General features: G+C 42.4%; 1 protein-coding gene and 1 long non-coding RNA gene across 22 annotated transcripts in view; both read right to left on the minus strand.

Moving 5' to 3' along the window:
* Window positions 1-15,476, minus strand: part of PTPRD (protein tyrosine phosphatase receptor type D) — a 2,576,377-nt gene that overhangs the window by 710,876 nt on the left and 1,850,025 nt on the right. The gene's annotated exons all lie outside the window — the stretch shown is intronic.
* LOC147727308 (uncharacterized) lies at window positions 6,930-11,534 on the minus strand. The gene is made up of 3 exons (XR_015309465.1): window positions 10,368-11,534; window positions 9,439-10,226; window positions 6,930-8,326 (listed from the first exon to the last, which is right to left on the minus strand). It is a non-coding gene; the product is annotated as an uncharacterized LOC147727308 (long non-coding RNA).

Raw genomic sequence — 15,476 nt, forward strand, 5'->3', positions numbered from 1 at the left:
ATATCCCAGATATATCAATTATGTGAGGGTGGACGCTGACTGAGAGAATGACCTTACTTACTCTTTCAAGGATTGTTTGGCAGATATTGAATTCTGGATGCAAATGAACTCGGTGAAGTTGAACACAAGTACGTCAGGATTCTTATAGCTGGCCTCGGGGACTGGCCTTCACTGAGGCTGATCCTGAAGGTGCTTTTTATGCTAAAGACCAATTAATTGAGCAATTGAGAAGTCAGCTGGTTGTACCAGATGAAGAGTGATCTCCTGAGCTGCACATTAAATTTGTGTTGAGCACCCGCCTTCCTGGTGGTTGGCATGAATGCATGGATCCTGTTGCAGAGGTCATGGCCTTGGTGCCGTGGGTAGTCAATTATTACCGCATGTGCTTGTGACTTATAACCAGGTCATTTTGATAAAATACTATTCAAGATGGTAGATGTTGTCAAACTGAGTGCTTACAAATCCTACCCCCTGGTGAATCATTTTAAGGCCCTTAATAACAAACCTCCAATTCAATAAACCTTTATCAGGTGCAGGTTGATGCGAGGAGGAGTTGGGGGCAACCATAACTACAAAGAGTGAATTTGAAAGCTCAAGAGACATGGACAAACTTCTTTAGGATTTAAAGACTTAAGTCAAGTCAAGCAACTTTATTTTCACATCAATTAAAATGCATAAAAGTAGAATAGTACAGCAAATAAATATATTGTAAAATATGCTCAAAGGTGGATTAGGTACAATCCATATCCATTAACCAAAAAAAGAAAAATCAATTTCCAATGCCTCAAACAAAAGATTTAAAGACTATTTTAGAGAGAAGGTGAAGGTTCTGCCCAAAATGTTTATTTTCAGAAATTGTCCATGATAGATTTCAGGACTGTTGTTTGGAGGGGGGTAGAATTTAACGATTTCCTTTTTACTTCAGTGGCAATTGGTGGCAAAGGGCGCTTTTATAAGCATGTTGAGCCAGTAACATTGTTCATGTTTCACTACATATCAAAATGCAGTCAGAAAAAAAACAAAAGGAATAGTTAACTCTGAATCTTCTTTAATAATTATATAGATTTAGTTTTGCATAATGTGGATATGCGCATTGTAGTTGTACACATCAACACAATTCATCTGTCATGCACAATCTCTGAGAGCTGCTTCATGCAGCACGCTTTTAACAGATTTGTCAGGACATGGAGTTAATGGTAGAGCCCTTATTACATTATTTCCCTCTCTCTTGCTATCTACGTGTCTGACACTTTATCTGTCCAAAATGACAACACTGGAGTACTTTTGGAGATGGGTATCGTCCAAGATTTCATTATGCACCTCTAGTCTCAAATCTGAGGGCAGGAAGGGAAGGGAGGGAAGAAGAACAGAAAGGTAAGAAGGGCATAGGGAGGGAAGAAAGATGGATACGGGAAAGAAAGAAATTAAACTGTGAGGCCTAAACCCAGTGGGTATGAATAAAAACACATTTCTAAACACAATTGCGAAAACCTTTCGACCAAAATGTTCACAGCCATTTATTCAGAAGAATGAGAAAACTTGATGTAATCAGCCATTTTGAAAGTTGGTTTCCTCTAGACAGAAAACATTTGAACTTTTTCCACATCAAAGACTTGTTTATGATTGCACTGGCATGCATCGCTTCTCCTTTACTCTGATTATGTAATTGATAACTTTAATGAAATGCTAATTGCTCTGTTTGTTCTGTTCTTTATTTGACAGTGGTGTCTATTTCTAGTGCGCAATCTTTATTAATAAAAGATATCATTTGAATCTTTTATGTTTCCAGTTGTTAGCTCCATTCACTCAATTTGGAGACTTTCCAATGCCCATGTTTTTTTTCGTCCATGCAGAGCTAATTTTTGGCAAGATTTTACTTGGGCCAGAAATGCAAATTCTCATAAAGTGGAGGGGATAAATGGGATGAATTACATTTGTTTTCCAAATTTGGGCAGGACTTCCTCCTAAGCACTGTGGTCTGTATGAGAAGGCGCCTTTCTGTGCAATCTGTTCTTTGTTTTTTCAATGTCCACTCTAAAATATCCATGCCCTAGGCGACCTTGTTAATGACAGATTGAATTTAGGGGGAAAAAGTTTAAGGGGCTAATTAAGAGTTTTTCTGTCAGGGATCCTAGTCCACCCTGTTGGTGGCCTTAACCTACACAAAGTTGATGGTTGACTATTGGCCATGCTTAACAGTGGTCTCCAGACAGTGGAGGTGTCAACAAGAAATTGGCTACATCCACCATAGGAAGAGCGACAAAGCGACACAAATGTCTTGTAATCCTGGAGGACATACTAATAGCATGAACTGGTAAGGCATCTACAAAGTGGAGAAACATAGTCAGTGTGCCCACATAATAGTCCCTTTGGTGTACCTACTAGAGGACATATCGCTGGATTTAAGGGAGAGTATAGTTATTATTTTAATAACGATTTGCTACCATTTCCATAGCACATTTAATGAAGCTATATGTTTTCAAATGTTCTTCAGAAGGGTAACATTTATGCACATAAGAGGCATACTTACATTTAGTATGCTCCACAAATGTTTACATTGCACATACATGACAGCAGTCCACTATATTTACCGCGGAGGACATCTACAGGGGATATCAGTGGAGTGACATTGCAAATGAAGAGCAAATGTAATCATTACTTACACAGTAGTAGCTGTCTGGACATGCATAAACACCTTGATATTTTATTCCCCTGCATACTAGAGCGCCTAACTCACATCTAATTGAAGAAGAAGTAAATAGCTCAAAAGTGTAACAAAGTACACCAGCCCTACTTTCGGAAGATATATGTAGGGGATTTGCCATGTATGTTTTTAAAGCAAATAAAGTAATGTTATACTATAATTTCCCTACATAATGCATGCTTATATAGAACAGACATAGTCCCGGTTGTCAGAAAGTTGTTTTTTTAAATCAAACACTTGCTACCTATTCCAAGGGAAAGATGTGGCTGGAGATACAGAGTAACCACAACACGTGTGCTTCTATCTTCGCATCCTTGTTATTTGTTTTTCTTCCTGTGTAAGTAAAAACACCAGCATTGATCACTGAGGAACCTTTGACTTTAAGTGATTTGCTGCACAGTGCATCTATTGTTTATTAAAGTACAGGCGAAGATGGGCACTTACTCCTCTCTTCCTGTTTCTATAATAAGTCTGAATATTTTGAAATCAGTAATGATGATTTTCTTAGCACATTTGACTGCCATGTTGTTTTTGTTTACCCCAAAAAAAAATATTACTCACTGATATGAGGGTCTTAAGTTCTAGAGGTTTCTCATTGACTATGATTTATATTGAGATTTATAATTTATAATTAAATAAATAGTTATCTCAATAGTTTCCCAGATTTTAAAATGGTCCCCGGCTCTGTGGGCAAATCTCAGGATAAAAGTGCACACCACAAAATCTAAGAGACTATGGGAGGAATGTGGTCCAAGCACAAACACCCAAATTATTTTCAAATCAGACAGAATATCAGTAAAGACCACAATCTGAATGAAAATAAAGCACAAACGATATGCTTTTGTTGGGAATCTGAATTAAAAAGTTGCTCCATGCCCGAAAGTAGGAGTTAAGACTGTGGAAGATGATGGAAAAGCAGCATTTCCTCAAACTACCTATTTATTCGATTTTGGATAGCTGTCAAGATCTATCAAACAAGCACAATTCTACAGTGGATAAATTCCAACAGAGATAGCTCCAGCATCACTTTCCAATGGATATGTAATAATCCAAGCAACCAACAAACTATTGAAGGATCCTAATATGAGCTTAGAATTTACACAAATGACCCTTCTGCAACACCAAAATATTTCAGCAGATTTATAAAAGGAAGGGACGCGTGAGGCACTTGTCCGAGCTGCTGGCACCTTTGCCATCCCAGGAAATGTTCCTATAACTATGTTCTACGCACAGGGCAGGTAGTTTGAAGTTGTGATACCGTGATGGGCTGGGGGAAACAGATTACAGGGACCTATCAGGTATCTTGAAAAAAACAAGCCTTAGTATTTAAGATGGCAACATAAACGCAGGGAGGGCAGGGTGAAGAGAATACAGACATTAAAATATCACAGTGAAAAGCAGAAATAGTATGCAGTTCCTAATGTATGATGCAGGTAATGGTAAGCGCTCAAAGGGTAACAGTGTGTGAATAATCAGGCGGCAGGAGAAGTATTTCCTCCTTTCAGAAAGAGACACTCACACACCCAACAAGCAGGCGTTTTGCTTCATCATCGGCTCTGCTCATTAACGGGTTGGTGCTGCAATACCCGATCAGGCACCCGTGATGGGGCCTTCTTGTTGGAGATCTTTATTCCCAATGCCGTTGGATGTAATTCTCATTTTTGGGCCCTGGGGACCCCATCCTCCAGAGCCTGCCCCCTAATATTTTTTAAAGAAATTAACAAATTGGGAAGGGGCCCACGTAGCCCCCCTCCCGGGGCCTTAATCAGCCCCGGGGACCCTATCCCCCGGGGCCGGCCTTTAATGTTTTTTCTCCATTTTTTCTAATTTGAGGAGGGGGGCCACTAATAGCCCCAGGGACCCCATCCCCCAGGTCTTGCCCACTCTGTTGGGGACCATGGGGGGTCCCCAATCCCCCCCATGGTCCCACCGGCTCCCCGCCTACTGCGGGAGCCGGAATTACTTTTCCACACAGGGAGCTGCTAAGATGCAGCTCCCCCCTGTGGAAAAGCAATTTGCCTTGCTATTTGGAAGAGAGAGCAGATTTCCTGCTCTCTCGTCCAAATAGCAAAGCAGGTTGCTATGACAGGGCGGAACCCGCCAGGCTATATATATAATTATTTTTTTCCTGAAAAAAAAAAAGGTTACAGGTACGGGACCATACAGTGTCCTGGGGAGGGCACCCCAGGACACTGCAGGAGCCGCCCTGGGGGGTGGCTGTCTTCAGGGCCATCACAAGGCTCCAGGAGGGGGGCCACACGGCCCCCCTCCCACCATCTGCAAAGCCCCAGAGGGGTGGTCTCCAGGGCTGGGGGTCCGTCACGGACCCCTCAATTTAAATATTTATTGCCCCGGGGAGGTAGCAGTCCCCAGGGCATGTAGGGGGCTTGAGCCCCCCCACACAGGGTATGTATATTAAAAAAATAAAGCCCGGGTGGTGGTCCCCGGGGCTGCGGGGTGCAGTGTTTCCCCTGCAACTATTCATACTTTGCCCCGGGGGTTGGCCGTCCCCAGGGCAGTGTGGGGGGACTGGGCCACCCCCACACTTTATTTTGAACATGCCCCCGGGGCTAATTAGCATTGAAGCGCAGGAGACCGCGCTTCGTTTTTTTGGTATTGTCAGGATACGCGCACCCTGGGTGGATTTTGCAGATTTTTAAAAAAATAATAATTTTGGGTCCTTGGGGGTCCTTGTGGGACTACCTGAGCAGGCCTAGTGCGTCAGGGTGTTTCTACCCTGCCCCTTTTTGTGTTTTTTGCATTTGTTTCTTAGGTTTCTTGTGCCTCGGTTCTATCAAGGCACAAGATGGCTGCCAACACTTCCTGATTTGGAGTGTTGACAGCCAATTACAATGCAGCTCGTGCTCGGCAGGGTGCATGGATCCAGCGCGGCCACAGATATATCTATGATATCACTTTTGATTTTCTCGGTAACTACTGAACGGATTTACACCATTTAAGCAAAAGGCACGAGTCTGAACCAAGGGCTACCTCTTTGCCAAATTTGGTGTAATACCGTTCAGCAGTTCGGGCTGTAACTGCGATAAATGGTTACTGCATGGGCAAAACACGTTTTGGAACCCCCCTTTTTTCTCGGCCCCCGCTTCACAGATCACTCCGAGACTTTCAGGATAGTAGCGGACCGGAGTGCCCCACCAGTTTTGAAAATTTCACGAAAATTCGTCAACCAGCGCCAAAGTTATTCCAAATAGAATGTTGCGGATTTCCTATGGATAATAGGTCCTAACTATGACTACCTACTGGTGACCGCTAGTAGGATATATAAATATAAATATATATATATATATATATACATATATATATATATATATATATATATATATATATATATATATATATATATATATATATATATATATGGAAACCAAAGTCCCGTCTCCCCAAATGCTCGGCGAGAAAGCAGGAATGGACCACAGCACATTCGTTGAGGTGATCTTTTATTGCGAATAAATTAAAGCAGCAACCATACTGCAAAGACGAGTGTCCAGCCATATATATATATATATATATATATATATATATATATATATATATATATATATATATATATATATTTATATATATAATAATTTTTTTACAGAACAAAAACAAAGGTTACAGGAACGGGACCATGCATGAGTGATGTAATATGTGAGATCATAAGCAGTGCATTGTGGAGGCATAAGTTATAGTTAGCTCAGTTAACGATAGATGCTGAATTTCACTGATTTTGTACAAGTGATTTCTGAACCTGTAACCTTTGGTTTCTTCAGTGAATTTCTAATTTTTTTTAATTATATTTCTTAACAGTGACAATCCTGTAACCTTTATTTTTTTCAGGTAATTTCTAAGTGTTTTTTAAATTCGATTTCCCAACAACAACATTCCTGCAACAGTGATTATCCATTGTCATTTAATGTTATTTCTTAACTGTCACCTTAGAAGGTGAGTGCATAAATGTCTCGGTGGGTGTGTGAGTGTCTGAGTGGGTCTGTGAGTGGGTGTGAGTGTCTAAGTGGTTTTGCTAGTGCCTCCACGAGTGTCTGTCAGGCAGTCTGTGAGTGAATGCGTGAGTGTCTGAGTGAGTGGGTGTGTGAGTCTCTGAGCGGGTCTGTGAGTGAGTGTGAGAGTGTCTGAATTATTCTGTGAGTGAGTGAGTGAGTGAGTGATTGAGTGCCTGAGTGAGTTCTGCCTGGTCTCTGCTCATTTTCTACTTTTTTTAATCACAATTCTGACCTTTATTTTCCCTCTTTTGGCACATTGCTGACCGTTATTTCGCCTCTTTCTGCTCATTTCTGACTTTATTGTGCCTCTTTCTCCTCATTTCTGACCTCTTTTTGCATCTTTCTGCTTGTCACTGGCCTCTATTTTGCCTCTTTCTGCTCATTGCTGACCATTATTTTCTCTCTTCTGCTCGTTTATGACCTTTATCTTGCCTCTTTCTGCTTGTTGTTAACTTTTATTTTGGCTCTTTCTGTTTGTTGCTGATCTCTTTCTCCATCTTGCTGCTCATTTCTGACCTCTATTTTGCCTCTTTCTGCTAATTGCTGACGTTTATTATGCCTTTCTTCTTGTTTCTGACCTCTATTTTGTATCTTTCTGCTCATTGTTTGACCTTTATTCTGCCTCTTTCTGTTTGTTACTGACCTTTATTCTTCCTCTTTCTGCTCGTTTCTAACTTTTATTTTGCATCTTTCTGCTCTTTCTCTCCGGGACACCAGTACAAAACAGAAGCCAGCCCTGAGGGTTGGTGGTCCCCAGGGCCATGCATGGCTCTAAGAGTGGGGCTAGCTATCCCCCTTCCAAGGGGGCATGGGCCCCCTTGGAAGGTGGTAGACACCGGGGCTGAAAACAGCCCAGGAGGGGGGCTACGTGGGCCTCCTCCTTCTTATAAAATAAGAACGCCCTGTAGAGGTGGTGGTCCCTGTGGCACAGGGGTCCACGCGGCCGCCACACCATATTCACATAAGCTCCAGGAAGGTGGTGGTCCCCGGGGGTTCCGTACAGCCCACATACTAATTTTATAATTAAAGCCCCAGGGAGGTGGTGGTCCAGGGTGCCCCGAGGGGCGGGGCATGTAACCTCCATGCAACAATACATAAATAAGCCCTGAGTAGGTTGTGGTCCCCGGGACATTAAAATGCCCTAGGAAGGGGCCCCATGCACCCCTATCCTTTATTTTATAAAATGCGTCACATGCTTTCGAGACCTGGCCCTCCCGGGGTTTCAGTATAAACAAGAGCAGGAGCTCACGCTTGTTTTTTTCTATCTTTGCCCTGAATTAATGAATTTTATGATTTTGCAGCAAATCTTTTAATACAAAAATGCTTTTATGCCTTGTCGGAGTCCCTCTGGTTGGGGTCAGGGTATTCCTACCCTGCCCCCTTTTCTTTTTTTTTATGTTTTATGTGGAACTTATCTTCAGCAGTGTCCCTAAATGGTTGCCCTACACTTCCTGGTTAAAGTGTTGGCAGCCAATCAGAGCTCCTAATTTTCCTGCAAAAGCTCGTTATTATTCCTGAATTAGCAGCGATCACAAATAAACAAATTTGGATTTCTTTACATTTCTCAACAACTACTGAACAGATTTACATCGCATAACTGAAAGTGTGATATGTGAAACTGTCGTACTCGCGGCAACGCGAACTACGTTTCCCGGCATGCTAGGGGGTTTGACTACAATTCCCATGATCCTCCACGGCACGCCACATTCTCGCGAGAATCCCATTTAAGAGAATGGCGGTCGGAGAATCAGCGTCGGGAATTCCGGTCCTGGTGTGAGTTTCTGGCCTTGCCCTGTGTTCCGGTTCGGTAAGGGTGCTTGCACCACTGCAGTCTAGCAGCGCTTAGTAGCGAGTCGGTTGGAGACTCGTTTTTGGAATACAAACTCTATGTTGTTAGCTTCTGGGTAATCGGACATTGCCTGGGAAGTTGTTGGTAACTGGAACTTTTGTTACCCCCTCGTTGTTTGATATTGGGGACAATCTTGGATTTGACTCGGTTGGTATATCGGCCAACGGTGTTGGTGTGGAAATTAGCGATATCAGACTTTAGATAGCCAGTCTGGTTTTGTGTTACTTTGTTTGATTTCTGGAGTACTATTTGCTTTTCCAGCTAAGAAGCATTAGCTGTGATTGGGGACTCTTCGAGCCCTGAGGAGTATTGTGGATATCGTTATTACATGTGGGAAGGCTACTGTTCTCCTATATTTGTTTTGGCATTTAACTGTGTACTGAATCTTCTATTTACAGGGGTACTGGAGGTGTGGCTACACTCTTCCCCTGTGATGTTTATTGGATTCAATGATTGGGTATGCTACAAACTAGTGTGACTACTGTGTGTGATATATGAACCTTCATTCAGGTTGCCCGAGATTACATTGCTGTTTTGTCTCTTTACTTAGTTATGCCATCAAGACCTCTACGCAGCATCTACACATCCACAAGATCCTCTTATTTTATTTTACAGGTATAGGTTGTGACAGACACTTTTGAATGTATATACAGTGTGTGCTCATTACAGTACAGAACCATATCTTATGCTTGTGTTTGTTCCTGTCTTTCAGATCTCCCTCCCTGCTGTCCTCTTCCTTTCCTTCCCTGGTCTTTACTATTATCCCCTTGCTTAATCCGGTCAACGTTCTGTGCCATCACAGCTATTCAGACATTGGCTAGATTTAGAGGTGGGCTTACCATTCGACAAACCGATCCTGAGGACTATAAACACAACAGAACCAAATTCTACCTTCCTGCCAAATGTAGAGTAATTCAGTCCTGCGGTTCAGGCTGCCGTTGTGTCTAAAGCTCCTATGGGAATTATTATGGGAAACATTAATCTCGCCCCCGCTTTATGGATCATGCTGAAAATTTCCATGCAGAACAAGACTTACTAGGAACATTTTATGAAGATTCATTAAACAACACTAAAGACATAGGTAAGTCACAAAACGCTTTTTCTATGGAAACATAGTTTTTGCTATAACTACCTACTGGTGACCACCAGTAGTGATATGTTGTTTTTTTAAGCAAAAACGTGAGTCTAGAGAGGCAACTAAAGCTGTTTTACTGTTTCTACAACAGACCTAAAAATAACTCTCAGATTTCCAGCTGAAAATAGAGCTGAAAGGTCGACGTGAGAAGTAGCACAGGCAAGGAGATGTTTCATTCCACAAGTGTAGTTATCGACTAAGGCAATTCTTCAGGACCAAAAACCAAAAATATTCTGGTGATTGAGGAGGAGTGAGTGTAGCATTCATAAAAGTCACCTAATTACACAAGTACATGCCCTCACAGTATAGTATAGCTGGGGATATCTAAGGACCAACCCAAATTTGGTACGCTATTGACCCTATAGGTGATGGCAGAGACTGGTAGCTGCAAAATAAAGGCATCCAATGCACTAACTCAGCAGTGACCCACCCCCTCTCTGGAACTTTGGAGGTGAGTCAGGGCAGTTACTCACCTTATCATATGAGCTGCAGTCGATCATTACCTCCAAATTCAGCAACTTACTACTTTAACACCTTGGCTGCTAGGTGTTTTCCCCTCCTGTGCTGCAACCCAAGCTATACCATTGTTTCATGACGAGCTCAGCTCGTCATCAGCACAGCTCAACCGTGCATCATGACGAGCTGAGCTCGTCATGAGCATCGAAGGGGTTAAACCATAACAAGAGAACCCACTTATAAATCTCAGTAGGATATCTCTTAGCTATTTTTGATTTAACTCACATCAATTTACACCTAGAACACCTCCACCCACACTTCATATCAGCATCGTATGCTAAAAAGACCTCCTGCAAAGAACCTCCTCAAGGCTTCCATTGGGATTGCAGCGCCGGCCCAATGAGGGATTGTCCGATGATGAAGCATGACACTCATCTTGGTGTGTGAGGACCCTTGCTTCCAAGCAATCAGATCCCCCGATCTGGATTCTCAGGTTCCATTCCGAGCCTCTCCCCTTGCCCCCACCAAGGAGCTGCATACCCCCCTTTGAACTACATAGAAAAATGACCAGCGCTGGAGCCAATAACACTAAAATACATAAATATGCTAACAGCCCACTAAATCCCAACCCTTTCTTTTCCTGGGACCCTCCTCTTCCTTCCTCCTGATATTAGTGATTGACAGTGCATGCAGGGTTTTAAGTGAGCCAGGTCTCACCGGTGCTGAGGACGTGCAGTTTTTGAAAGGGGGCCTCAAAACGGGTCCCTATCGGGCTCTGTTTTGTGCCCTGGCACAGGTGGTTCATTTTTTTCCGGACTGCAGTGACAACAGGCACATCAATGTGTGCGTTCTCACAATGTACACTTCTAAGTAGTGGAGAAGTTACGACATGACGTCATGCAAGGTGAGCATTGTAGGGGAAGGGAAATCCTTTAAAGAGAGTCATTTTCTCTCTGGATTTCCCTTCTCTTTTCGAAACACAGGAGAAGCAACATTGTCGTGGTGTCACCAGGGATTTAAGTGGAAGCTTTTTCAATATTATATACAAGCCTTAGTTGCTGCTTATTTATCTTATGCAAAAGAAACAATTGATGGATGGAATGCTAGACAATGCCAACATTCACCCCCAGTCACAAAGATCTGGATTTAATCTATCATTCTTTTGCTCACCACACCACCCCAGTTTGGACCCAGCCATATGCAAATCAGTCTTGACCCTGTTCCTTGTGCAACTAACAACCATTGACCACGCCAATAGTCCTGACTTGTTGTAGGTATGATGTTATTTGTTGTATCATATATCTGGATGCAACGACAGAAACAGCAAAATACAAGTCGGGCGGCACACTATGCTGAGCACAGATTTTTAGCTTACGTGTTTAAGCCGCGCCCTAAATTACATTGGCCACGCCTCTTTGAGAGACCCATCAGTTTTTTCATTCCCATTAACCCCTTCGATGCTCATGACGGAACGGTTCCGTCATGAGCATCGGTCGAGCTGTGCTTATGACGGAACCGTTCCGTCATGACCACGCCCGTTTTAATTAGGGCTCAGCACCGGGGAGAATCGGCGCCGCACGGAAGCGGTTAAAGCCCTGAGTTCATGGATCAACCTAAGTGACTGCTCAGATCTGAACATTTTTAATGACATATATATGAATTTACCATTCACCAATGTCACTATGAAAGCCATCTTCGAAGGCAACATTATGGAGCAAACAAAGACGCCATTTTACAGAAATTTTGCCCAGAATTTGAAAAGGGAGCATTGACACATCATTTGAGATAAAGCTATGTACATTTTGTTAAAAATTGACTAATTGCATTCATTGGACTTGACAATATGAGTATCGTTTTGGAATGCAAGGTGGTGCATTCCTTCAGAAAGTATTATTCTGATATCTGCCTCTGTATCGACATTGTAGAAGGTATGCAAGCTTCTCGAAATGGAGTTTAACACGTCATGATCTCCTTTGTCTGAATCTGCACCAAGTGAATGGAACGGGAAATCAGTTTGAAGTTAGATGAAACTTTAGGTTTTTCAAATTGACTCACGTTAGCACACATACTCCTCTCCATATGTGTTAGAACCCTGTGTGTTACAATTGACATGCAATCTATTCCAATCATCTGTGCCCATTGTGAATTGCATATGAACATAAATAAATCTCTGTCCCCCCTGGAGCAAAGACAACTCAACACCAAACAAGTGTGGTGGAGGATTCACAAGGTTGGACTTCTAAATTGGAAATGTGCAACTAACAATTCCATTGTTAGACTGTCAAAACACTTTTATTTTGCGATGAAGCAAATTTTTTTCGTCGTGATGTACAAGTGGTAAAGAAAAGGTAATGCAACATTCACTGGAGAGAAACATAAGGCAGACAATTGCATATTTTATTAACTCAATGGCCGGCTTGAAGGAGGTAACAGGACTGCTCAGGATGAGAAACAAAATGTCTTCTTTTCTCAAAATCCTATAGTGCGGATTTAGTTGTTCCTTTAAAATGTGCAATAAAACTAGCTCTTAGCCATAGGCAGGTCCCTCTCCTGTCAGCCCAGATATGTGGTGGTCTAGAGGAATGAGTCCTCCATGCTGTTGGAAGAGGCTTGTTTATTCATGAGACCATTAATTAAATACCTCTGGCCTCGGCTGGCTGCACGTATCTCCCTAACTGCTGTGTGATGCATCCGTGGGGCAGCCAGGGCCCCCCTAACAGCTCTGGATGGAGAGACCTCGCATGGCTATGTAAGGCAATTTTTCGAAAAGGCTAAGTGGCAAGCAGGTGTTAATATATTAATGTATAAATCCTGGCGAGTGGAAAAAGCTACACTTACAGTATGCCCTGCTTCATGTTGATTAATGGACCGGCTCAGGCCGGAGTGTTGCGGATGTCACTTAAAACAAATGCTTTACTTATCGTGACTAATGCCATGCCTTATCTCTCATGTGTCAAGCCTGATGAAAGTAGAGAGGGTTTCATATTTCCAGCACAGAAACATTGCCTGGTCGCCCAGCACGTCCATATATTTTCAGTAGTGTGAACAAAAACCAGGCCGCTGGTTCTCTTCCCATGCCACCCATGTGATACATTGCGGGCTTCCAAACACAGGAGAACACGAAATGAGATTTAAATAAAGCAGCTGCCGTTTCCATCGCCAGCATTGGGTACATAGTGAATATTAATCCTAATCGTTTTTTTTTTTAAAATAAAGCTAGTGGCTGTATTCTTTCAATTAAAATGGCGGCCTATAGCCCCTTTGGCACAAGATGGCCGCATTAACTTGACCCAATGTCATCGCCCTGATGAACCAATGGCCTGACGTCAATTCATCTGTACCCAGATTCCTCTCTGTGGAACGGCTCGCGCACCTTCACGTGACTTTTCTCCCTGGCAATCCTTTGACTCCGCATAGCTGCTTTTATCCGCCTTCGAGCTTTTACTGGGAAAAGAAGTCTCAAGCTGTGTTGTACATTTCCCAGACAGGTAGAGGCTTCCGTTTTTCACCTCCTATTTTAAGCAGGCACATTAATAAGGGAAACTCTTCTAATGTATTATTATCAAAGTCACATTCTCGCCTATGTTGGATTGTAATCACAGGGAAGCAGACGTGCGGCGTGCATTCTGAAAATGTGACAAAAGGAAATTCTCTCATTCTATCCAATTTAAGGTGAAGGGAAAATGAAGCATGGTGAATGAGGATTAAACAAATTTTTTTTTAAATAATATTTTAGATATTTTTCCATCACTTAGCCATGTCCCTTGCTTTAGAAACCACCCTAACGGCATGACAGATGATTGCACTAATCACACATCCTTCTCCCACCCCCAATATATCGACTTGATGAATTTGGTGGCTAAATTATTTTTGCGAAATAATCTGTTAAAGGATATGAGAGCTGTTTTTATAGACAGGCATTTAACAGCAGCGAAAATGCCAATGCTGGATTCAATAATAAAAAAATAAAAAAACATTATTCCCAAATTTCAATTTTCCTTTCTGTGGAAACATTATTGGATATCTAAAAAAATGACGGTGTTGAATCAAAGAACACACATTATAATCTTCTTTGACCTGTCAACGAACACATGTGCTACAGAAACGCAATGACTCCAGATGATTCCCGCCCTCCCTATAAACAGTTGTAAATGTACAAAAATTGTAAACTGTTGTTAATGTACTAAAATTGGTAACTGCATTTGAAGAAGCGTGATAGATAATATTTAAAATGCTGCTCGTCAATCTGTGTTGTATAAACTAAACTTGCCACAGTAAAAGGGGAACAAATGCATTTAAATAAAAGGCTTTTCTAGAGAAAAATATTTAAACGCCGTCTGCAAATTGATTTCACGCAAAAAAAACTTCATGAGCCATTAAGCGCAACCGCCCTCCATCGATGTGCTGCTTCCATTTTCAGCCACACATGAGCATTTTCCGAATCCCATGGGAGTGTTTAGTTTAGCGTTGCCTGTGCATACTCCAGTCTTCCTTCGGAGTAATGCTGCCATCGAGGAGACGGCTGTAAATTCCAGCCCTCTATCAGGACTGCTGACCTCCCAACAAACCCCACAACTGGCTACAGGCACAGAGCATCCATCATTACTATCGGAACCCAATCTTTCCAAGGAGGACAGCTGCACAGGGCAGATTTGAGGCATCGGTCTAAAATGCTTAAACGCATCATATTCCTCATGTCCTGATTTTGAGCCACAATTTCATGCCTTGGACTCAATGTGGGGCATTGCCATTCAGCCTGTGAAGTCACTTTTGTAAACCACCTGGTACTGTGATATAATTTTCCAATTGTGTCTGGTTTTGTCTATGGATGTTCCAGCCTGCAGAAAGAAGCCATTCAACCTTCTCCAGGGTTTAAAAAAAAATGTTGGCTACATGGCCGCTGTGTTTCATTTGAATCAAGAAGCATGTGTGTGACCGCCAAGTTATCGTGGCATGATGTTACGTTGTCCTTCCAAATGCCGGCCAAAAACGCACAGCCTGAAACTGTCTCAGGAAGATACGCATGATATTTCCCAAAACCTGAAATTAGTGACGTTCGACAAATTGGCTACAAGGAGGTTTTCTCCAAGGCTGAGAGCCATACAAAGGACTCCTCAGATGACATACACAATGAAAAGCTTATTTTAGGTCATTTGACATGCACAGACCCAACAAGGTAGAGTTCAAAATAAAACACTTGCCCCACAAAGGTCAGCCATCTTCTCGGGCTGCTGTTAGAATCCATCAGTGACTAAAGGGATGCAAACTAGCTCTCCAGTTAGTCAGTCAAAATAATGAAGAGTGCTCCAAACTCCATAGTGAGGATGC

Source organism: Lissotriton vulgaris, chromosome 3_1 (assembly GCF_964263255.1).
Source record: "Lissotriton vulgaris chromosome 3_1, aLisVul1.2, whole genome shotgun sequence".
Lineage (NCBI taxonomy): Eukaryota > Metazoa > Chordata > Amphibia > Caudata > Salamandridae > Lissotriton > Lissotriton vulgaris.